The sequence below is a fragment of the Canis lupus genome, chromosome 35 (assembly GCF_003254725.2).
Source record: "Canis lupus dingo isolate Sandy chromosome 35, ASM325472v2, whole genome shotgun sequence".
NCBI lineage: Eukaryota > Metazoa > Chordata > Mammalia > Carnivora > Canidae > Canis > Canis lupus.
The window spans coordinates 14,502,298-14,526,344 of record NC_064277.1 but is presented as its reverse complement, the minus strand read 5'-3'; the positions used below and the strand labels follow the sequence as shown (position 1 = coordinate 14,526,344).

The following is a 24,047-nucleotide window of genomic DNA, read 5'->3' as shown; positions in this document are numbered from 1 at the left end:
CAGAATTTATCTAACTCTAAATCTGGATTCCTATTCTTGCTATGTTATAGTTCCACTTTCTAAGATTGTTTTAGTAAAAGGCGAAAGATTTATACGATCTGAAGAGAAACCAGAGTATATGTTTTAGAAGTTTTAGTTTGGTTGCCTAAATATGTTTGCTGTTGCTTAAGACAGCAATCTCTCTGGGCAGGAAACAATTGGCCATTAAACCCAAAGAGGGCCAGTGGAGTTAGACTTTCATGGAAGGAGCCTGCTCTAGGTATTCTCCTTTCCTCCCTTTAGCCCCACCACAGATACCAAATGCTTACACACACCAGGTAAAGCACAATCTGGTCTGTGTCCTTTCATCAGGGAGGAAGTTTTCAAGGTGAATTGAGTTCATGAATGTTACTTTCTCATCATAATTAGTGACTTATGGCCGCCAAAATGTGGATAGGGTTGGGAGATTGGCTTGTGCACTTGAAAAATCTTTGAGCATGATCCAGAAACACATCTCTGAAGAGGCAGTCTCCTCCATCTCTCCCAACCTTAAGAATCTGCCTCTCCTTCTGGAACCCGCTGACATTGCGTTCTTCATATTCTTCTCTTAGACTACAGTGATAGCATAGCAGTAGTATGATTTTCCAAGGGCTGTTGTAATAAAATACCACAAAGTGGCTTAAAAACGATGGAAATTTGTTCTGCCACAGTTCTGGAAGCTAGAAATCCAAAATCAAGGTGACAGCAAGGTCATGCTTCCTCTGAAGGCTATAGCGAAGAATCTTTCCTTGTTTTTTTTCCAGCTTCTGGTGGCCATAGGTATTCTTTGGCCTATCGTAGCATAACTACAGTCTTTGCCTCTGTCTACACATGGACTTCTTCCTCTGTCTCTGTCACAGTTTCAATTTTATTATTAAGATACCCATTTTTAAAAAAATTTTTATGGGATCCCTGGGTGGCGCAGCGGTTTGGCGCCTGCCTTTGGCCCAGGGCGCGATCCTGGAGACCCGGGATCGAATCCCACGTCGGGCTCCCGGTGCATGGAGCCGGCTTCTCCCTCTGCCTGTGTCTCTGCCTCTCTCTCTCTCTCTGTGTGACTATCATAAATAAATAAAAAAAATTAAAAAAAAATTAAAAAAAAATAAATAAAAAATTTTTATTTATTTGTGATAGTCACACAGAGATAGAGAGAGAGAGAGGCAGAGACACAGTCAGAGGGAGAAGCAGGCTCCATGCACCGGGAGCCCGACGTGGGATTCGATCCCGGGTCTCCAGGATCGCGCCCTGGGCCAAAGGCAGGTGCTAAACCGCTACGCCACCCAGGGATCCCAAGGTACCCATTTTTTTTCCCTGTAGAAGGCATGGCTTGATTATAGGAACTAGAAGATGGAAAAGAAGCCTTTTTCCTCTACTGTCTTAGGTCTAGTATTTACAGCATGTGAATGAAACTGACAAAAGTTTAAAATGAAAATAAGTCTGTTTATGCACACAACACACATACATATGGGAAGACTCAGTGGTGAGTCACTCAAAGGGTGATTAGAATATAGGGCTTATATACAATCTTAACAAAGAGTGATACATTTATGGGGAAGTGACAAGACAAAGGAAGAGGGTTTGGGCTCCTACGGGTGGTAAATATGTGGCAGAAACTAATAGAAGGGTTATTTTAGTGTTTGAACAGACCCATCTCCCTACTGACTTTCTGTCTCTAGTTGTTTTCCTCCTGCTGGTATGGGAAAGAAAAGGGGGACACTTTCACAAAGGGAAATTTATAACCTGCTTTTAGGCAATTGGGGGAGCGCAAAGAGCTTTCTCTACATTTGCTACTGCTTAAATGACTGGAGCTCAAAACCCTTATGCCAACGTCACTTATTTTGAGGTGGTATATTCTCAACTCCTTCAAAGTAAATCACTTGATGAAGCCCATCAATCATGAGTATGCTTCTTTTTATAGAATTATAAACTTCTGAGACGCCTGGGTGGCTCATTCGGTTAAGCATCTGCCTTTGGCTCAGGTTGTGATCCCAGTATTGAGCCGTACATCAGGTGCCCTGCTCAGAAGGGATCCTGCTTCTCCCTCTCCTCCCTGCTTGTGCTCTCTCACTCTCATAAATAAATAAATAAATAAATAAATAAATAAATAAATAAATAAATAAATGACAATTACAAATTCTCGGTATGAGAGTACTTGAAAAATTCCTACGTACTTTAAAATTTGCTACTTGGGGCACCTGGTAGATCCAATTGGTAGAGCATGTGACTCTTGATATTGGGGTTGTAAGTTCGAGCTCCATGTTGGGTGTAGATATTAATTAAAAAGAAAATCATTAAAAAAAAAACAACCCCAAAACAAAATTTGCTACTTATTTGTTCCTTGTCTCATATACTTCACAGCTCCTCCTTACCTCACACAGAATAAACTCTAAACATGGTGTACAGGTTCTTCAGGTTCCATCAACCTTTCCAAACTCATTTCCTACCTATCCACTCCTTTCTTTTGTTGCTTTTGTAATAGCAAGCTCCTGTAATCCCTTCTGTGAATATCACATTATTTCATGTCTTGTTGGCACTGCCCATGCAAGTTCCCTCCCGAGGAATCCTTATTCAGGCTTCAGCTCCTTCCAGAAGCTGTCTCCAAAACCCCAGGTTGCTCTAAACACCCCCACCTTGCCTTCACAAAACTGTGCAGCCATTCCATGTAGCCACGTTCATTTCTATGACCCCAGGCCTGGCATAGCATCTGGCACATCTCAGACAGTCCTCCAATGTTTAGTAAATTATACTGAATGCTTTCATTCTTGTATTAATAGAACAACCAGGATAGTTATGGTGCTTTATCTACTCCATCATACTGCAGGTTTAAAAATGTATACTTTTAAAGATTTTATTTATTTATTCGTGAGACATACAGAGAGAGAGGCAGAGACACAGGCAGAGAGAGAAGCAGGCTCCTTGTGGGGAGCCTGATGCAGGATTTGATTCTAGGACTCCAGAATCACAACCTGAGCCAAAGGCAGATGCTCAACCCCTGAGCCTCCCAGGTGCTCTTCTGGCCATTTCTAATTGACTTATAACACAGTTCAGTCCTACAGAGCACACACCAAGATGAGGAACATCACAAATTAGTGAAAGCGTTTCACTATTTTTAGCTATTATTATGAGGATATTATTTCTTCTAATATTTCTTGGAAAGTTGTGGTTTAGAGCAGGGAGATCTTATTACAAAATCCCCCTTCTTTTCTCTCTACTCTATGAATAGCTAAGAGAAGCTAAAACATAAGTGGTGAACTTACTCTAACTACTGACAGAAAAGCACCTAAAATCCCTTCTCAAACAACATCCTATCACTTTCTAGAAAATGCTTACCATTCTGGGACAGCAGAACTATGGCAGCAAGAACACATAAAATAAGCACATGGTCCGAATGCCAATAAAATATTGAAATCTTAGTTTAATTTCAAGTATTTAGATTTTGTTCATATTTTAAGATAACTGCTATTGAAATGCAATAACAGGGATCCCTGGGTGGCGCAGTGGTTTAGCGCCTGCCTTTGGCCCAGGGCGCTGATCCTGGAGACCCGGGATCAAATCCCACGTCAGGCTCCCGGTGCATGGAGCCTGCTTCTCCCTCTGCCTATGTCTCTGCCTCTCTCTCTCTCTCTGTGACTATCATAAATAAATAAAAATTTTGAAAAAAAAAAAAAAAAAAAGAAATGCAATAACAAATTCAAAATAAGGGGGGTTGCCTGGCTGGCTCAGTCTGTAGAGCATGCAACTCTTGATCTTGGGATTGTGAATATGAGCCCCACATTTGGTGTAGAAATAACTTAAAATCTTAAAAAAAAAAAAAAAGAGGGGGTAAGATATCTCTAATTTCAAGTAAAAACAGAGAAAATGCAATCAAATGGAATCTAGAAATTACAATGTTTGTTATTCCTACATACACAGGGTAGCAAGAACCCTTTCCCTAACTTAGAACACTCAGAAATTATTCAAAAGGGATGATTTATCACTATCTTACTTTTAACCATCAATATTAATTCAAATGGGTAAAAAATACTTTAAAAGTGACATGTGAAAGTTCTTTAAATTATGGATGATTGAAAAATAATTTTACAATGAAGAACATTATTCTAAATATGTCACAAAGGTTCACGCATATTCAGAAAATTTTTTGCTAAGTATGTGACAAACACCAAGTTGATATTAAAACACAAAGAACTCTTTACATATCAACAAGAAAAGATACAAAATATTTAAAAATGGAAAGGCATGTAAGCAGGAAACTCACAAAAGAATAAAAAGAAAAAACCAGTAATAATTACATTTTTATACTTATTAGTGAAAGGACTTAAATAATTAAATAATGCAAATTAAATGACATTTCTAGCATACTGTCAAAGATGAAAAACTGAGAAAAGAATGGCAAGAAGTAGAGAAATAAATATAATCATGTATTTACTGACTGTGCTTGAAAGTCTCCCCCCTGCTTTCTGGTTCCCAATTGTACAATATGGAACGAAATTTAAAATATGCATTTTCACTGACCCCCCAAATCCCTTTTTTTGTAAATTATTTTATCACAAGTGCAAAGATATGCACAGGAATGTTTATTATATTAATTTTTCTTTTTCTTTTAAAATCAAAATTATACATGCACATAATTTTAAGAGTGAAATAGTTCCCCAAGGCTTGTTACTATAAATATATACCCCTGCTCATCCCTACCCATTTCCTGTTTCCCAGACACTTCGAACACTTTTAGTTGATTATTGCAGTATTCAACTTCATAATTTTAAGTTATATGTTTACTTCTTGAGTTTTTAGTTTTAGGAATTACCAGTTGATTTCCCAAGATGGGGGGAGACTATAGGTCTCTTTTTCAGCCTACCCCAGGACATACCTCTGCCTCTTGCCCTTTTTCTACCGATCCAGTTTTTGGGGTTTTTGAAAAAAGATTCTATTTTATTATTTATTTGACAGAGAAAGAGAGAGAGCAAGTAGGGGGAGCTGTAGAGGGAAAGGGCTCTTCACTGAGTGGGGAGCCCCACATGAGGCTTGATCCTAGGACCCACGGATTGCAATCTGAGCTGAAGGCAGAGGGTTAACCACTGGGCCACCCAGGTGCCCCCTAATTAGTTTTTTAGCCATCATTTAGTTTGGATCAATACTAAGTATGATTATTAGTAGAATATAAATCATGACTTAGCCACAGGATATGTGATTAGCTTTCATTCCTTGCACAAAATTTGCTTTCTCTGTTAATAACTGCCTTTTCTTCCCCTCTTCATTTTCTGAGTACTCAGCCACATCTCAGTGTAGACTTCCCCTCATTTGTGTACATCAGCAGCTTGAGGGAACCTCACCTGAACCTGTGGGGGGAAATTGGGCAGTGTCCTGAATATGCTGTTGCAGATACTGATTACATAGTAAGGTTCTCTCAGAGAAAGAGCTGTGCTGCTGGAGTCCTAGTTCCTAGTCCTCTCCTTTCCAGCTGTGAGCCTTGGTTTCTATCATCTAATAACAGTACTACCTACTAGGTCATTTTACTGTACAGTCTTGATGCTGAAATTAGTAGCAGTGATCAGCATGAAGTAAATACTTATTAAGGACTGTTATTTTAATTATTCTATGAGAGCAAAAGTAGTAGGGATTTAGACTAATTTCCATCTAGAAATTTATTAGTTTATACCATACTTCTTTTCCTGATTAAGCAATACATATTCATCAACAGAAAATTTGAAAAGTATACTAAAGAGTCAAGCAGCACAAAAGAAAACTTTTTACAATTCCACTACACAAAGGCAACTGTGGTTAACCTGCTGGCATATTTCATACCTCTGGTTTTTTTCTTTGTAATTCATGTGCTTAGTTATCTAGCTTCTAGCATTTTGAGTTCTGCTTTTGTTGAGGTATTGCTTAATGTCAAAAACACTTCTCGTATTATTTAAAATCTTTATTAGTATATTTTAAATGAAAGTTGCATAGTATTTCACTGTTTTGCTACAGGGTAACCAACTTCTCCCATTAGTCCATGTCTGAGAGGATTCCCAAGGACACAGGACTTTTATCGCCCATTCCTGGCAAACCAGGATTGGGTCAGTTATCCTCCCTTTACACACCCTTTCACATGGATAATTAGGTTTTTTTTTTTTTTTCCATTTTAAGAATCTTTATAAATAGCACTGATGTGAATTTTGATAGCATTTACTAGTCTTTCAAATTGTTTTTCTAATAACTTCCTTAGTGCAAAAGATGCTGTCTTTTGGCCTAGATTTTTGTTTAACCTATAGGGCCTGGAACAGTTACATAAATGCTCAACAAACCATTGAGCAACCAACTGACTGTCTAGTTTTGTTGTAGGTTGAGTCAAAAGATATATTGAAGCCCTGGGGCGCCTGGGTGGCACAGGTGGTTAAGTGTATGACTCTTAATTCAGCTCAGGTCATGATCTCAGGGTTGTGGGATCAAGTCCCACATCCAGCTCCCTGCTCATTGAGAAGCCTGCTTTTCTCTCTCCTTCTGCTTATGCTCCCGCTGCTGGTGCTGTCTCTCTGTGTAATAAATACAATCTGTTGTGTTTTTTTTTTGTATATTTTTTTATTGGAGTTCGATTTGCCAACATATAGTGTAACACCCAGTGCTCATCCCATCAAGCGTCCCCCTCAGTGCCCGTCATCCAGTCACCCCATCCCCAAAACCTCTCCTTCCCCTTGTTCCTTTCCCAGAGTTAGGAGTCTCTCCTGTTCTGTCACCCTCTCTGATAGTTCCCACTCATTTTCTCTCCTTTCCCCTTTAATCCCTCTCACTATTTTTTATATTCCCCGAATGAGTAAAACCATATGATGTTTGTCCTTCTCTAACTGACTTCCTTCACTCAATCTGTAAAAAGAAAAGAAAAGAAAAATGGGAGACAGTAATGTTATAAGCCCAGCAAAATACATGTGACTGTGTCTAAGCAGGATGTTTCCACATTAGTTGGTGTCTTTGTCTGGGCTGCTATAACAGAATACCACAGGCTGGGTGGCTTATAAACAACATGAATTTATTTCTCATAGTTCTGAGGGTTAGGAAGTCCAAGGTCAAGGTACCGGCAGACTCCATGTCTGATAGGGTCCTACTTCTTGTTTCTTACCACTGTGTTCTCCTCACAATGTGGAAGGGGTGAGGAAGCTCTCTGAGGTCTCTTTTACAAGAACACTCATCCCATTCATGAGGGCTCCACCTTGGTGACCCAATCACCTCCCAAAAGCCCCACTTCCTAAAACCAACACATTGGGGGGAATAGGTTTAGGCTTGAACACATGAATGGGGGGTGTGGACACACACATTCAATCTATAGAAGTTGGTATTTTCCATTCCACCTTTGCTCTAAGAGGTGCTTCATGTAAGCCCTCATTTCTGAAGTGCCTTTCCCTGAGATGAGGACAAAAGCTAATCAGTTTCCCTTCTCAGACTTTGTTAATATTCCAAAATGATTTCTGGCTTTTTTTCCTCTGGATGTTTCCTTATGTTAGTTATGAAGATTCCCTAAATATTGCTAGTCCTAGGGTTTTATATTTTGGACTGGCCATAAACTCATGGGTCCTGTGGGTACTGGTCCTATTCTGGAAGCTTTGCTCAAGGTAGCAGTGACAGATGCTTCTATTCAGGTAAATTCTGTCAGCATCCTCTTGCTTTCCCTGAGCACATCTAAGATTCCTCATATCTTGTATTTGGAGCTTTCTTAAACAGAAGACAGTATGTTGGGCCTATCTTTAAGACCTCAGTGAAACCACGTTATTGAAGCAGACAACAGAGGGCTATTTTTCCTCATGCTTGCTTCCCAATTAATCACCAGTAAAAGTCCTGCCCTTCCCTCACCCCACTCTCAGGCTTGGAGACCACCTAAGTCATTCATTTTGATATTTTAATCTGGCTATTTCTCTGTTTACTTATATAGAAGTACCACAAAAACACAACTTGACCTCACTTTTGTTGTCTGCCTGAATTTTTTAAGAATATTAATGCTAGAAGGTGTTTTAAGAGGTATGGCCAAGACCTTTGCTTCAGGGGTGCCTGGCTGGCCCAGTTAAGAAGAATATGTGACTCTAGATCTTGGAGTCAAAAGTTTGAGTCCCAGGTTGTTTGTAGAGACTACTTAAAAGTGAATAAACTTTAAAATTAAAAAAAAACAAAAACAAAAACAAAAGGACCTTTGCTCCAGAACATCTGAGAATATAAATCATGTGGGAGTCCATCCTATTTATTTTTGTGCTAAGGATGGATGGAGAGTATAGAACTTTCCTTAGTTGTCTATTCTACTGTTTATTGACCAATATAGTCAGTAGATCTTCATCGAGTCTTTTTATCATCTTTATTGAATTTTAAATTGGGGGGTTATATTTGTTGCTATATTTAAAAAATACCATTTTGTAACTTTGGAATAGCATAGCTGGTAATTAAAGTATGGGGAGAAGTCAGAAGAAACAAAAATACTCAGGAGATATATTAGTTAGGTTTTCCGTTTCTAGAGGACATAATAGATTAGTGCTCCAATTGTTTAAGAATTCTTGCCATTCTTCGAAACAGCGCATGTTAAACATAAATGATTTTTAGGGACAAAGAAAACATTGTAGGAGGACTGGATGCCAAGAGTACATGGCCTTCTCTGGCAAGGTCAATTATGTTTTATATGTGACAGAATATTTTGTAACATACATTCTTCCAACATACTCCCTGGTAATCAGAGCCAATCCAGGATGTGCAATGAGAATTTTTTTCAAAACAGCTAGCTGTATTACCATTTGCCAGCAAATGGGTTATGTAAAGTCTTTCATCCAATCGGCCTTGTTGGGAAGATGCCTTAGTCCATGCTGATCAAAATAATAACACCAATCAATAGTATTTTATGTGATGATTAAGATACTACTTCTTTTCCAGGAAGAGCAGATAAGCAGCTCCTCTATACGTAGACTGATACCATCCTCTAAGCTGAACTCAAAGGTTAAGATGATTTCTATGTCCTGAAGACATAATACTTCTCCCACTGGTTCCATCCAATACTTTAGCCTGCATATTCTTCCTTTAATTTTCTTTTTTAAAAATATCTTATTTATTTATTCATGAGAGACACACACAGACAGGCAGAGACATAGGCAGAGGGAAAAGCAGGCTCTCTGCAGGGAGCCCAATGTGGGACTCGATCCCAGGACCCCAGGATCATGCCCTGAGCCAAAGGCAGATGCTCAACTGCTGAGCCACCCAGGTGCTCCCTTTTCTTCTTTTAAGTAGGCTCCACACCCAGGGCGGAGCCCAAGGTGGTACTTGAACTCATGACACTGAGATTGAGACCTGAGCTGAAACCAAGAGTTCGACTATACCACCAAGGTATCTTGATGAATCTTTCTGTAAACACCTTTACTTTTCCTGAAAAAGGTTTAGAAATAAAAGCATGAATGTGGGCTGGATTTAACATGCTGGATTCTAGGCCTTGTCCTGCCACTAATTATCTGCACAAGGTCAACAAAGTGAGTTTGTTCTCTTAAACCTCATGTCATTGCCTGTAAAAGCTGTGTGGTATGATACGAACATATGAGCTTGAAAACCCAGTTTTGGTCTTGGTTCTGCACTAATCATGTGCCCTTGAGCACATACCTTGTTTTCCCATTTATTTGAATTGATCTGAAAAATTTGCCTTGAGTGCTTATCAAGGGCCTAAGACTTGTGTGACTAAGACAGAACTGTCCTCACAGAGTTCTAAATATCATTCACACACATAGTCCTATCAGTGAGTCATTAATTTCAGTTCTGATAATTACCCTAAGAGCAGTGCTATATTGACAGAAAATACCAGGCAGACCGCATCAGATGGGGGCTGCAGGGAGTGAAGGGGAGGGAGGCAAAAATACTACGTGGGCTCCTCTGATGGAAGTCACTTTTAGGTTAAGATAAGAAGGATGAACGGAAGTTGGCCAGGTATGTATGGAAGAGTTTTTCATCTTTGAGAATCAGTTTTTTTTCCTTTCTTTTTTTTTTTTTTTTTTCAATTTAGAAAAAGTAAAACATGTGACAAAGATTGTTATGGATCCCCCAGCAGATGCTATTTCCTTCCTGCTTGTCACAGATTGCCACTGTCACAGTGACATTTCCAGCAACTTTTGCTGTTCCTTGTGGCCATGTGATTAATTCTGGTCGTTGGAAGTGCCACTTCTGGGATGTATTCTTACAACAAAATGATAAGCCTCTTCTCACCTTTCTCTACCTATGGCTTGCAACAAGGACTTGGAAGCGAGCCGCCTTTGGTCATATGAGCAGGGCAACATCTATGGGTGCAGAATGCAAGTGTGTCCACTCCACCATCCCTAACTGCCTCTAGGTGTATTTTTATCTGAGAGAGAAATAAACTGTTGTCTTGTTTCAGCCATTTTGGACCAGAGGGGGTGTGCTATATCGCTGTTATATGTAGTTAAACTTAAATCCTAAGCAATATAATGTGTCTATAAACAGACTGAATAAAAGATAATATAATGAAAATTAATTCTCATCATCCACATGCCTCACAGTTGCATTTAAGACATCATAACTAGGGTAGCCCAGGTGGCTCAATGGTTTAGTGCTGTCTTCAGCCTAGGGCGTGATCCTGGAGACCCAGGATCGAGTCCCCTGCATGGCGCCTGCTTCTGCCTCTGCCTGTGTCTCTGCCTCTTTGTGTGTGTGTGTGTCTCAATAATAAATAAATAAATCTTAAAAAAAAAAAAAAAAGACATCGTAACTAGAGCTGAATAAAAGACTTCAAGTGTAAAGTGACCAGTCCCTAAAAGATTAGGACCAGACTCTTCTTCTCCATGAACATTCCAGCTTCATCAATGTATTTGGGAAACATCACTCACTCGTGGGCTGCCAGTTCATATTGATGACGTTTTGTGTTGCTCTACAACATCTAAGGTCACTTCAAACTCCACCTCTGTTGATTGAACCACGCTGCAGGATTTCAGAACCAGAGCCCTGGTTTTATAGCATTTTTGGATCTGTGAACCATCTTATGAAGCAACATAACCAGTGACCTAGACCACATATCCCCACCTACCATATGCTCTCCTCACCACTGCAAACACACACAAACCAAACTTGCATTGCGTGAATGACTTTTGTTGAGAAATCAATACAGTGGCTCTTGATTTTTAATATTACTTTATATTATAAACAAAAAGATCAACATGAATACCAGAAAAGTTAAACAACCTGAAGAACAAAGACATTATTTATGGATCCTCTTGTGAGAACAACTTGGCCATTAATTGTGCTCATGTTCATTAGCATTTTAAGAAATACCCAAATGCCACCAGCACGTTAAAGTAACACATAAACAGCATACTATCTATTTCTCTAGAATGTAACTGGGTTCACATGGGATTTTTTTTTTCCACATGGGATTAAGACTCTTTATACAGGGGCAGCTGGCTGGCTGCGTCTGTAGAGCATGGGATTTGATCCTGGGGGTGTGAGTTAAAGCTCCATGTTGGGTATAGAGTTAACTTAAAAAAAAAAGAGACCTCTATAGTAATGAATAGACTATGGGCTGCACTGTCATAATGTCATTCATATCTGGTTGGGGCCCAAGTTTACCTGGCATCGTTTTTACCACAACTGAAGGCATTCATCCTGTGTTACCAAGAAAGCAAGGTAGGGAATTGAATGTAGAATCTTGTAATTTGATCTGTGCTCTGGTTTAGTTGATTCTGAAAAGAATTCAAATCAATAAAATTTAATCAAATCACATTAGAAAATACATTTTGAGCAAAAGACTTTACTAAATAGCCTATATCTATTGACCATAAAGTTAGTCTACTAAGCAGTCCATTACTGTAGAGTGAGGGGGACAACTATGCAGGGAGCATAAGACTGGGGGTCACCACCATGTGTGTACATTCTCTAGTGGTCATTTCCACTAGGGCCTGAACCCTTCTCTATAAAGATATTGCTTTTGAATATTTGCTTAAAATTAATAGCAGTGAACTCTTTAATAGCAGTGGAGGGGGTTGTTGCTGTTGTTGTTTTCTTAGAGATTTTATTTATTTGCTCATGACAGATACACAGAGGCAGAGACATAGGCAGTGGGAGAAGCAGGCAACTGGGGGAGAGCATGCTGCAGGACTCCATCCCAGGACCCTGGGATCATGACTTGAGCCAAAGGCAGATGCTAAACCACTGAAGCACTCCTGAAAAGAGAGATTTTATCTGAGTTCACTGTTAGCCCTCATCGTCCATTCCCCATGGGATGGGAGGCCCTTGGAGCTCTAGCCCCTGCCTCCTTCCCTTGCTTCATATCTATCTCACCATTTGCCTCCTCCCTATTTTCCAGCCCTATTGAACAATATAGCTCTCTGTCTTTGTATAAGTTGCTGTTCTTGGAATGCTGGTCCTTTCCATTTTGCCTTAATTTGTTTTCATTCTCCAAGACTCAACATGGTATATACCATAAAGAATTGAAAGCAGAATCTCGAAGAGATATAAGTTACACTCATGTTCATTGCAGGACTATTCACAACAGACAAAAGGCAGAAGAAACCCAAATGTCCATTGGCAGTGAATGGACAAAATGTGGTAGATTTTGGAATGGAATATTACTCAGCCATAAAAAGGCTGACATGTTATAACATGGAAACCTTGAGGACACTATGCTAAGTAAAATATACCAGCCACAAAAAGACAAATGTGGTATCGTTCTGCCTGTATAAGGTAGTTAGGGTAGTCAATTCATACAATCAGAAAGTAGAATGGTGGTTGCTATAGGCTAGGGGAAGAGAAAATAGGGTGTTACGGTTTAAATGGGTACCAACTTTCAATTTGGGATGATGAAAATGTTCTGGAGATGGGGTGCCTGGCTGGTTCAGTTGGTAGAGCATGTGACTCTTGATCTCCAGGTTGGGAGCTTAAGCTTCTTGTTGGGCATAGAGATTGCTTAATAAAAAATTTTTTTAAACCATTACTTGTAGTATAATCTTTCTGACTAATCTGTTTTTGTTTTTTAACACTTCATGAAGTGTCTCATTTCCATTTGGAAAGCTGCTAGTCTGTCTCTTTAGATTATAAGCTCCTTGAAGAGAAGAGCTCTTTTACCTGTATGTCTTCATAGCCTAGTAAGGTTATCTGGAACATGGGCTTATCAGGAAATAAAATGAAAGTGAAGGGGATTTCTTGGAGTTCCAGAATAGGAAAGAAATTTTGGAGCCTAAGAACATTTGTTGACCCTTTCAATAACTGAGATCACGTATATAAAGTGCATCGCACAATTCCTGCACTTAATAGGTAGTCAATAAATGTTAGCTTCTTTCCTCTTTCCCCTCATTTTACAGAGAAGGGAGTTGATCCCCACAGAGGTGAAGTAATGGGCTAGAGTTAAACACTTAGTAATGGAAGAGACAAGCGCTGCATCTTCTGGTCCAGTGAATCCTTTTTTTGCTATAACATTAGAAACACGGATGTAGGAATGACCCTTGACCCCAACAGTAATAGGTTTACAAGTAACTATTATTCAAATGTACACAAAAGTAGGGAGAATTATGAACCCTATGAACCCATCACTCAGCTACAACAATTACCAACTCTGGCAACCTTTTTTCATGTTTCAGCCTCTCTGATGGAGCATTTTAAAGCTAATCCTAAACACTTTATCAAATTCTAACTATATATATATTTTAAAGATTTTATTTGACAGAGAGTGCAAGCATAAACAGGGGGAGCTGCAGAGGGATGGGGAGATGCAGCTCCCTGCTTCATGGATGGACCCTGCTCCCCAGGGACCCTGGGATCATGATCTGAGCTGAAGGCAGATGCTTGATTGACTGAGCCACCCAGGTGCCCCAAATTCTAACTATATTTTTCATAAAACTCTTTTCCATGTGTTTAATTACCAAAAAGGCTCAACTCCATTGGAAAAAATTTCAGTAAGGTGAAACTCAATTCTTCTATTAAATGATACTGAAAATCATATCCTTGAAAGACCTGTGACATTTACAGACCTGTATTTTTTTTAAGATTTATTTATTTGAGAGAGAAAGAGTGAGTACAAGTGGGAGGGGCACAGAAAGAGAATCCTCAAGCAGATTCCCCATTGAGCATGGGGCCCAAGATGGGGCTCAATTTCAGGACCTGAGCCACTATCAAGAGTTGGATGCCTGACTGAGCCATGCAGGCACCCCGACATTTGCAGACCTTTAGAATCTTGCCAAAGTGTACATGTCAAAACATAAATAACGTGATGTGCCTCCATCTCTGGAGATCAGATTTCCCCCAACTCTCATCTCTCTGCTCAGTTTTCATGTCTCTATAGTGCCTTACCATTCCCAACCATTCTAAATCATCCTCTGTATCCAACACCTAATAGCAACCTTTGTGATTTCTTTGTATAGTTTCAATTCCTTAAATGCCATCTTTCTTCCAAAATCCATCTTCAAGACCTGTTTCAAGAATGTTATCCTACCTAAAACCTTTTTGGATGATCTCACCTAGGGAAGGAGTTGGTGTTTATAGCCATAGCACAGTTTTGCACTCAATTTTTTTTTTTTTTTTTTAAGATTTATTAGAAAGAGAGAGAGAGAGCAAGAGAGCCACAAGCAGGGGGAGCAGCAGGCAGAAGCAGAGGGAGAAGCAGACACCCTACTGAGCAGGGAGCCTGATGTGGGGCTTGATCCCAGGGCGGACTGAACTGCTCAGGTACCCTCACTTAGTTCTTATTTAATTGTTTCATGTGTATCAGTTTTGCCTCCTTAACAAGACTAGGTTCCTTGATGGGGAGGATTCTGTCAAAATACTTTTTTTGTATTTCCTCTCAATACTCCCTTCCCTTACCCCTCCCTGCCAAGACTCATGACAGTGGAGAGCTCATGCTAGGCTAATCATCATAGTTTACTGATTAATCTTTGCATACTCACAATGTGGGTCAATCACATACTCTTCTTCCAGTGGTATAGCTGAGCCTATGCAATGGTCTTGCCAAAAACATCAAACTGAAATCTGATCTGCTCTCTTGATCCAACTCCTGATTTTCAAGAAAACAATGAAGTGAGGACTCAACAAGAATGCAAAGAGCAAAAAAAATTTAAAAAAATAAAAAATAAAAAAAGAATGCAAAGAGCAAAATCTGGACTGTGGAAGACTTCACCAGAAATGCTTCTTCAATGGGTAAATTGCAATGGGGAAGAAAACAGATGGAGGCAAACGTATCTGACAACCAACAGTAGTACATGGGCCTTATGTGGATTCTGATTCAAGCAAACAAACTGAACAAAATTTATGAGACCTGCAAGATAAACACTCTGAACAGTTTGATGTGATAGGCTTTAAAATTTACCATTTAAGGGACACCTGGGTGGCTCAGTGGTTGAGGGTCTGCTTTTGGTTCAGGTCATGATCCAGAGGTCCTGGGATCGAGTCCTGCATTAGGCTCCCTGCAGGGAGCCTACTTCTCCCTCTGCCTACATCTCTGCCTCTCTCTGTGTCTCTCATGAATAAATAAATAAAATGTATAAGTAAATAAAATAAAATTTACCATTTAAAAAATTTTTGGCAAACTACATATACTTAACATAAAATTTACTCTCTTAACCATTTTTTAAGTATACGGTTCAGTGTTACTGAATACATTCACATTGTTGTGTTACTGTCACCATCATCCAACCACAGAACTCCGTTCATCTTGCGAAATTGAGACCATACCCATTAAGCAATAATCCCCATGCCCTCCTTCCCCTGGTCCCTGGCAACGACCATTCTATGGCTTTAGTACTCTAGGAACCTCATATAAGTGGAATCCTACAGTATTTGTCCTTTTGTGACTGGCTTATTTCATTCAGCAGAATGTCCTCAAGGTTCATTCATGAAGTTACATGTGTCAAAAGGGTTTGTTTTTATGTTTTGTTTTGTATTTTAGAGATAGTATTTGTTTTGCATTTTGCTAAAAATAAAAACAGCCCTTATCTATTAGAGATACACAACCGAAATATTTACGAATCAAATGATAGAAAGTCTGGGATTTGCTTCAAGACATCATGGTAGGGAGGGAGTGGATGCGACTAAAGTTTGAAATAAGATTGTGAAATAAAACCACACTTGTGGTCCAGGAGGGGATGACTTCTGTTCTCCATCAGGACCGGAGTCTGTGTGGAACAGTTTATACTGGCACTTTGTGCCCGGTGATACACTGCTAACGTTGCATATAAATCAAGTATCCCTTAGCCACTTTTGTTGGTAGATGGATCTGGCTGCACTGTTAGAATCCGGGTAGGTGTTTAGAATCCAGACACACAAAGTCAAGGGATTTGTCCTTGCGCTTGTTCCTTGCACGTACAGATTTATCCAGCATTACCCAGCCGGCCTCAGGCCTGGTGGGGCATACACGAGGAATGAGAGGTGACTCTCCCAGGGTACCCCATCTTGGGCTTGTCAACTAGCAGGCAGCTTTCAGCCTGGAGAGGAGAGGGAGGTCCAGTAAAAAAAAAAAAAAAAAAAAAAACCAGCCTCATTGTATTAAGCTCAGTAAGAGTCTGGCTCATCCTTCTGGGGAATAGAAAGTAAATTGCTTTCCTTTAGGAGTTGAATTAACCCTTCCAGGGCCAATAGAGTTAGTTCAGTAATGACTATCCCGTTGCCTTAGGATTTCCCCAAATGGTATTTTTAATGAGCCATGTCTACCCATTGCTACCAACGCCACAATTTAACGGAATTGAGTGGTGAACTCAGCCAACAACAGGTTTGACTAATTTTTTTTCTCAGAATAGACCAGGTGTTCTCGTGAAGGGATCAATTGACTGTTTGTTTCAGAACTCAGAAGGCACAACCTCAGTGGAGGCTGCCAGTAGATGAGCCCTCTAATCCTTATTCATTTTCAGAGCTAGGATTGTAGTTTCCCTGCAAACCAGCCCATCAGCCGCTCTTTTGTTTTGCTATCAAGTCTTAGTTCCTTGTTTCCAATTTGCTACATAATTTCTCCTCAGGCTTGGAGCTTCAGAGAAAAGGGGTAACAGTAAGCAAGTTTTAACTGACAGGTTTTGAAATCTGAAAGTTAAACATCTAGACAGGTTAGCAGTTGCGTTGAAAACGCTTTAAAGAAGATCGCAGTTGAATGGATTTCCAAGTTTGCAGGTGGCAGTGTTTATAATCGAACAGCTCTGAAATTCGAAAAAAAAGTCGACTTTTATTTGCAAAATATCTCATTTCCCCTGGCAGCACAGGAGGTTGGAGAAATAAGAAAAATAAGGATTAGTATTTTTTTTTAATTAAAAGCAATCTGGGGAGGTTTTAAGAACTTCTCACTTTAAGTAGAAAAGTAGTGATCTTGCCTGCAACTGGCCTTTTAAAGAAAAGCTTCCTGAGACAGAAGAATTGATGCCTGAAGTAGATTAGTCAATGGCTCCCATTTGAGAGATAAATTTACTCTGTGAGACTCGTGGAATGCCATTTAGTATCTTGGAAGAGATAATTAAACCAAATATTAGCCTGGCGTCATGAAAGGGTTAACTCATCTCTCAAAGCCCACGTGGTTTATTTCTAGAGGGTGAGTTATTTGCTTGGCCACCTCCCCTCACCCCAAGATGGAGGCTTTGTCCCCAACTCCTCCTCCCAGCCTGGGCTGGGTGGCTGGATGCAGCATGCAGGACTTTCCAAAGAATTCAGTGACTTCAGAATCAGGCTCTCTGAAAAACTCCCCCAAGGAATCTATAGTCTGTTGGATGTTAGTACACAGATTTGTCATTTGCATGGCTGCTGTGTGTTGGTTAATTCTTAATAAAAGCATATATCCAGAAATCCAGAAGAGTACCGCAGAGTCCTCAAAGCATCGGCTTTGGAATCCTCAGGCATGGTCAGGACTGGATCTTGACCCTAACTCTTATCAGCTTGGTGACCTGGGGCATGTGATTTAGCAACTCTAAACTTCAGTGTCTTGCTCTATAAAATGTAATTGATAGAACTACAAACCTCCCAGGGTGCTAGGCTTTCCAAGGAGGAAGACTCGGTGAGTGCTTGTGGCTCAGAGCCGGGTCCTGAGTTAAGTTCTCAATTGGTCTCAGGGATTGCGGTTATTATTCCAAGGTTCCTCCCACTCCAGGCCCTGCCTCCTGCCCACCCCATGATGAAATCTTCCCTGCCCCTACCACCTTCCCATCACAGTTTGTAGGTGGCGTTGTTATGACCCTGACCACACTGTATTCAACCTACTGGTTTACCCTACCTTGATAGATGGAGGAATTAGAGTAACGTGTGTGCCTGGCACAGAGGAGGTAATCAATGAAGTGTAGCATCACCTTACTTAGTAAGTGTTGTCTCAGTAGGCACAATTTTATCCAACAAATGCTCACTGAATGTCTCCTGTAAGCAATTATCTCATGTAACCCTTACAACAATCTTAGGCGTTAGAGACTATTACCGCCCCCATTTTACAATCAAGAAGAAGCAGGCTTGGAGTGGCCAACTAAAAGGGATGGGGGGGATCCCTGGGTGGCGCAGCGGTTTGGCGCCTGCCTTTGGCCTAGGGCACGATCCTGGAGACCCAGGATCGATTCCCACGTCGGGCTCCGGGTGCATGGAGCCTGCTTCTCTCTCTGCCTGTGTCTCTGCCTCTCTTTCTCTCTCTGTGACTATCATAAATAAATAAAAATTTTAAAAAAAAATAAATAAATAAAAGGGATGGGGGCTGGGACCTCAAGCCATTGATCTTTGCATTTGCAGCACCTAGCAGTTCCTAACACCTGGTGGTAAACGATTCATAAATACTGAAGAGATACAGTGAGGTCAGCTGTCACTCCTGGTCTCACCAAGGTAGAGCGGTCCCCGGTGAGTCTGACTTAGTTCTGCTTCTGTGCAGAACTATTTGTTCTGGCTGTTTGTTCTCAGATCCAGTCCTCAAACTTCCCCCGTTCTGCCGTGGGCCACGCACAAGGGGCCAATGTGCAAATGGCATTACCCAGATGCCTTTGCCAAATGGCTTCCAGCTAGGTACAGCCAGAGGAAAGCTGCAAGCATGAAGAGGTGCCCCCCTAGCCAACGATGCTGCCAAAACCAGAGATGAATGAAGGGGCAGAAGTACTCTAACTTCTCCTTTCTCTCCCGCCCTTCCTCCCACATCTGTCCCACGTCTCCCACTGACTGAATGCAGCTGGATGCCAGTTGGGAAGGGAGGCTGAGAAATGGAATTTGCACAGGTCGGTTGCCCTCTGATGCAGAACAGAACGGCAGTGAATGGATCTGAAAGCAATCAGGCAAACTTTTTTTTTTTAAGATTTTATTTATTTATTCATGAGAGATACAGAGAGAAACAGAGAGGCAGAGACACAGGCAGAGGAAGAAGCAGGCTCCATGCAGGGAGCCTGATGTGGGACTCCATCAGGGGGCCCCAAGATCACGCCCTGGGCTGAAGGCGGCGCTAAACCGCTGAGCCACTGGAGCTGCCCCAGGCAAACTTTTCTAGGTAGAAGTTTCTTCTAACCAGGAGCTTTGCTCGATACCGAAGGTCCTGAACTGGGAGAGGCTCTCTGGGAAAGGAGATGTGGGGGGTGGGGGGGGAAGAGCTGGGGAGCAGTAAAACTCCCTTTCTGGGGTTCTGTTCTTGGCATACTTAACTTTTATTAGTTGATTTGGGCTTGCCGGGCAAGCCGTAGCCTATCCTGATACGTGTTAACTTGTGCATTAAAAAAAAATATGCCTGGGCAGCCCTGGTGGTTCAGCGGTTTAGCGTTGCCTTCAGCCCAGGGCCTGATCCTGGAGACCTGGGAGGAGTCCCGCGTCGGGCTCCCTGCATGGAGCCTGCTTCTCCCTCTGCCTGTGTCTCTGTCTCTCATGAATAAATAAATGAAATATTAAAAAAAATAAAATAAAATAAATTTTAAAATATGCCCATTTACTCTGAAAAAATGACCACTTATCCTGAAGATGTTGTATTCACTTAAGAATCCCACTAGAGTGGCCACAGGAACATTGTTCATGAATTTGTGGCAGAATGAGACTCGTCAATAGCTCACTTAATAAATATAGATTAAAAGGATATCCAATATCTGCCTTAAACCCACAAAGGAATATAAATTTGCAGCAAGAGATTGAGACTCTAATGAAGGCAGCAGGAGATGGCTTTAAAGACAATTCCCTGTTGCAACTTGATGATGAAAATCAGTCTTAACTGTGCATTTAATTTCTTTTGTGGGTTCAAAGCACATCCCTAAAGTTTTATTCGGGGAAGGTTAATCATGGTAGTCTTCGGTGCCTATAAAGCTTCTAATATTGGGCAGAGTTAGTAAAAGATATTTGTGTTTATAATAATGTCTATTTTAAGTGAAGTGTTACAGAAAAAAATAAAGGAACCTGAAAAAAATACCACCTTCATAGAAATCCTTTGAAGAAACCAATGTGGGAAAAGATAGGAGATGCATAAATACACAGCAATTTGTTAGTAAAAAAAAATACCTAAGTGTCCAAAAACCCTTATTTCCTTCGCAAAAGTCTGTGTACTGGGCAGCCCGGGTGGCTCAGCGGTTTAGCCCCGCCTTCAGCCCAGGGCGTGACCCCGGCGTCCCAGGATCGAGTCCCACGTCGGGCTTCCGGCATGGAGCCTGCTTCTCCCTCTGCCTGTGTCTCTCCCTCTCTCTCTCTCTGCGTGTCTCTCATGAATAAATAAATAAAATCTTAAAAAAAAAAATGTGTGCATTGCCTAGGGAAAGGAATCTTTTTATATGGAAAGGAAAGGAGAAAGGAAGGAAGAGGCAAGGGGCTGCCAGGCCCCATCTGCCTCCGGCTTCCACAGTGTTTGGCGGGAACACACACCCAGGGAGGCCCAGCCTCCGGCCACCCTGCAACCTCTTTTGGTTGCATTTTGGAACCATTTTGGTTCCTTTTTTTTTTTTTTTTAAAGACCTTATTTATTTATTCATATGAGAGACACACACAGAGAGAGGCAGACGCAGGCCAAGGGAGAAGCAGGCTCCACGCAGGAAGCCTGACGTGGGACTCGATCCGGGGTCTCCGGGGTCACGGCCTGGGCCGAAGGCGGCGCTAACCGCTGAGCCCCGGGTCTGCCCACCGTTTTGGTTGCGAGCTTAGCCCCTCCCTGCCCGTCCTCCGTGCGCTCCCAGGTTCCTCAGGGCCAGCCCGCCTGTGAGGGCCGTGTCTCCCCGCCGCGTCACCCCGAGGGACTCCGGCACCCACCTCTCTCAGGGCTCCTATGTCCACCGTGGCTGCTGCCTGGCAAGGTGGCCAAAGAGAAGCACGGGGGCGCCCAGCGTCTCTTGAAGACGCAAACCGAGCTCGGGGCTGCGCCCTTCTTCCAGGCCGAGCGGCGGGCGCCCCAACGTGAGGAGGCGACGCCTGCCCTCCCCAGAGGCCGCCATGGTCCTGGAGCGGCGCCTCAAGCTGACCCCCGACCCCACCCCCACCCCCGGGACTTCCGGGAGGATCACTTCCGGAGCGGGCAGGTGGAGGGCGGCAAGGAGATGGGGCGCCCCCGCCGAGCTCGGCCCGCGGCCTTGGAGGGGCGTCTCTCCTCACCCCCGGGGAGCCCCGTCCCAAGCCACGGGCCAAGTGGACACAACGGGGCTTTTTGAAGGGAAGCAAGCGAGAAAGAGGACGGGAGGGAGGAAGGGCAACCGCGGAAGTCCTTTCTGGAGCGGGGGGCACAGACCTGCGCGACGCAGGGCGGCGTTGAGACAGGCCGGTGGCAGGTCCATAAAGCTTGTGCTCGCTTTCTTTTTTCCTCATTGGTTTTCCTTTTTGGCCTTCTCTGTGCCTTGTGCGACTGGCTCAAAATGTCAGCTGGGTCATGCTTTACGAGTGTTCACCTTTGATTCCACACAAACCCTGCCTCTCTGCCTCCTCTGTCGTCTCTCATGAATGAATGAATTTTTAAAAATTTTTAAAAATTAAAAAAAAAAATAGATTCTTGGACCCCAGGTACCCAGGACTCATATAATGATTCTCCGTTAAGGTCCAGGAACGTTGAGCTTTATGGAACACCTAAGTACTCCTATGCTGTTGGGTTATGGGATAAAGACATGACCTTTTACTAGGGTATTTTCATTTTTTTTTTTTAAAGACCTTATTTATTTACTCATGAGAGACACACAGAGAGAGGCAGAGACACAGGCAGAGGGAGAAGCAGGATCCATGCAGGGAGCCCAAGGTGGGACTCGATCCCAGGACTCCAGGATCACACCCTGGGCGGAAGGCAGGGGCTAAACCACTGAGCCACCCAGGCTGCCCATCTTCATCACTTCTTTTTTTTTATTTATTTTTTTATTTTATTTATTCATGAGAGACAGAGAGAGGCAGAGACACAGGCAGAGGGAGAAGCAGGCTGCATGCAGGGAGCCTGATGTGGGACTCTATCCTGGGACTCCAGGATTACGCCCTGGGCCAAAGGCAGACGCTCAACCACTGAGCCACCCAGGCATCCCCATCTTCATCACTTCTGAAACACTAATTGAGGGGGATCACTTCTGGTTTAAAAAATGGATCCCCCACCATCTGTCAATGGAGCTGAAATTCTACCATTACAAATATGGCCTTTGGGCCCTGGACCACTTTGGGCCTCAAAGTCTAGCTATTACAATGCACATACTTGGAGGTCAATATCATCTTAAATTGGAATCAGCAGGTTGGTGATAGTTGAAGGTGATTGGAATTAGGGTGAAAAAGAAGGGAGAGGGCAGAGTGCCTGGGTGGCTCAGCAGTTGAGCATCTGCCTTTGGCTCAGGTCATGATCCCGGAGTCCCAGGATGGAGTCCCACATCGGGCTCCCTATGGGGAGCCTCCTTCTCCTCTGCCTGTGTCTCTCTCTCTCTCTCTCTCATGAATAAATAAATAACATCAGAAAGAAAGAAAAGAAAGAAAGAAAGAAAGAAAGAAAGAAAAGAAAGAAAGAAAGAAAGAAGGAAGGAAGAAAGAAAGAAAGAAAAGAAAGAAAAGAAAGAAAGAAAGAAAGAAAGAAAGAAAGAAAGAAAGAAAGAAAGAAAGAAAGAAAGAAAAAGAAAAAAGAAGGGAGAGGGCACCTGGCTGGCTCAGTCAGTGGAGCAGGGGACTCAATCTTGAGGTTGTGAGGTCAAGCCTCAGGAAGGGTGTAGAGATCACTTAAAAAGAACATATTTAAAAAGTAATAGTAAAGATTGGTAACCTTGCCCCAAGGTGAAAGGAGAGTTTTGCCTGAGGCTGATTATCCTCTCATGTGAGGAAAGCATCATAGTTTTTTCTTCTCTTACTTCAATCACTCGTAATCAAATAAGAGAATTTAAATTGAAGGAAAAAACAACAACCGGTAACCCCAAACCAAGTAGGAGTGGCTCTTTGGATGAATTCCAACCACACTGAAATAATTCCTATAATATTGCACATCAACTTTCTAAAATCTGAATATATTGAGTAGTAAAAATGTATTTTTACTGTATACTTTTTTATTTTTTTAAAGATTTATTTGAATAGATAAGAATAGATACTGCACTTGATCTCAGCCCAAAAGGCCAAAATGCGATAAGATTTATTTATTTGAGAGAGAAAAACAGTGCATGAGTTGGGAGGGGGGTAGAAGGAAGGGAGAGAAGCAGACCCCCCACTGAGCACAGAGCCACTGGGGGCCCCATCCTGGGACCCTGAGATTATGACCTGAGCTGAAATCAAGAGTCGGATGCTTAACTGACTGAGCCACCCAGGTGCCCCTACTCTATATATTTTTGGTATAGGTATATAATAAAGTAACAATATACTTGGTTTTGTGTGACATAATACATATTGAAACCAATTTGCAATGCCGCTTTAAAATACCGAAGGGCACTGTACTAAGTTTGAAACATTAAGTGAAAGCATTCAATATAATTTTAAATTCTGAATATTAGAGAGGGGAAACTTTCAGGATAGAAGTATGTATTTGAGTTACACAATTTGTATTAAACAATGCTAAAGCTTTATAAGACTCTGCAACATGGGGGTGCCTGGGTGGCTGAAGCATCTGACTTTGGCTCACTCAGGTCATGAGCTCAGGGTCCCAGGATCAAGCCCTGTGTTGGGCTCCCTGCTCAGCAGGGAATCTGCTTGTCTCTCTGCCCACCCCC

The 24,047-nt window shown here is 41.9% G+C and overlaps 1 long non-coding RNA gene across 4 annotated transcripts in view; it reads right to left on the bottom strand.

Annotated features, from left to right (window-relative positions):
* LOC112657939 (uncharacterized) overlaps positions 1 to 21,355 on the bottom strand; it is a 48,725-nt gene extending 27,370 nt beyond the window's left edge. For 3 of the 4 annotated variants that reach the window (XR_004812367.2, XR_003135360.3, XR_003135358.3), the window contains exons 1-2: positions 21,157 to 21,355; positions 11,590 to 11,702 (exon numbers count right to left, since the gene is read on the bottom strand). This is a non-coding gene — a long non-coding RNA (uncharacterized LOC112657939). Of the gene's footprint in view, positions 1 to 11,589; positions 11,703 to 14,897; positions 15,005 to 21,156 lie in introns of all 4 variants that reach the window. The other variant, XR_003135359.3, reaches the window with a different exon arrangement.
* Between the last annotated feature and the right edge of the window lie 2,692 nt (positions 21,356 to 24,047).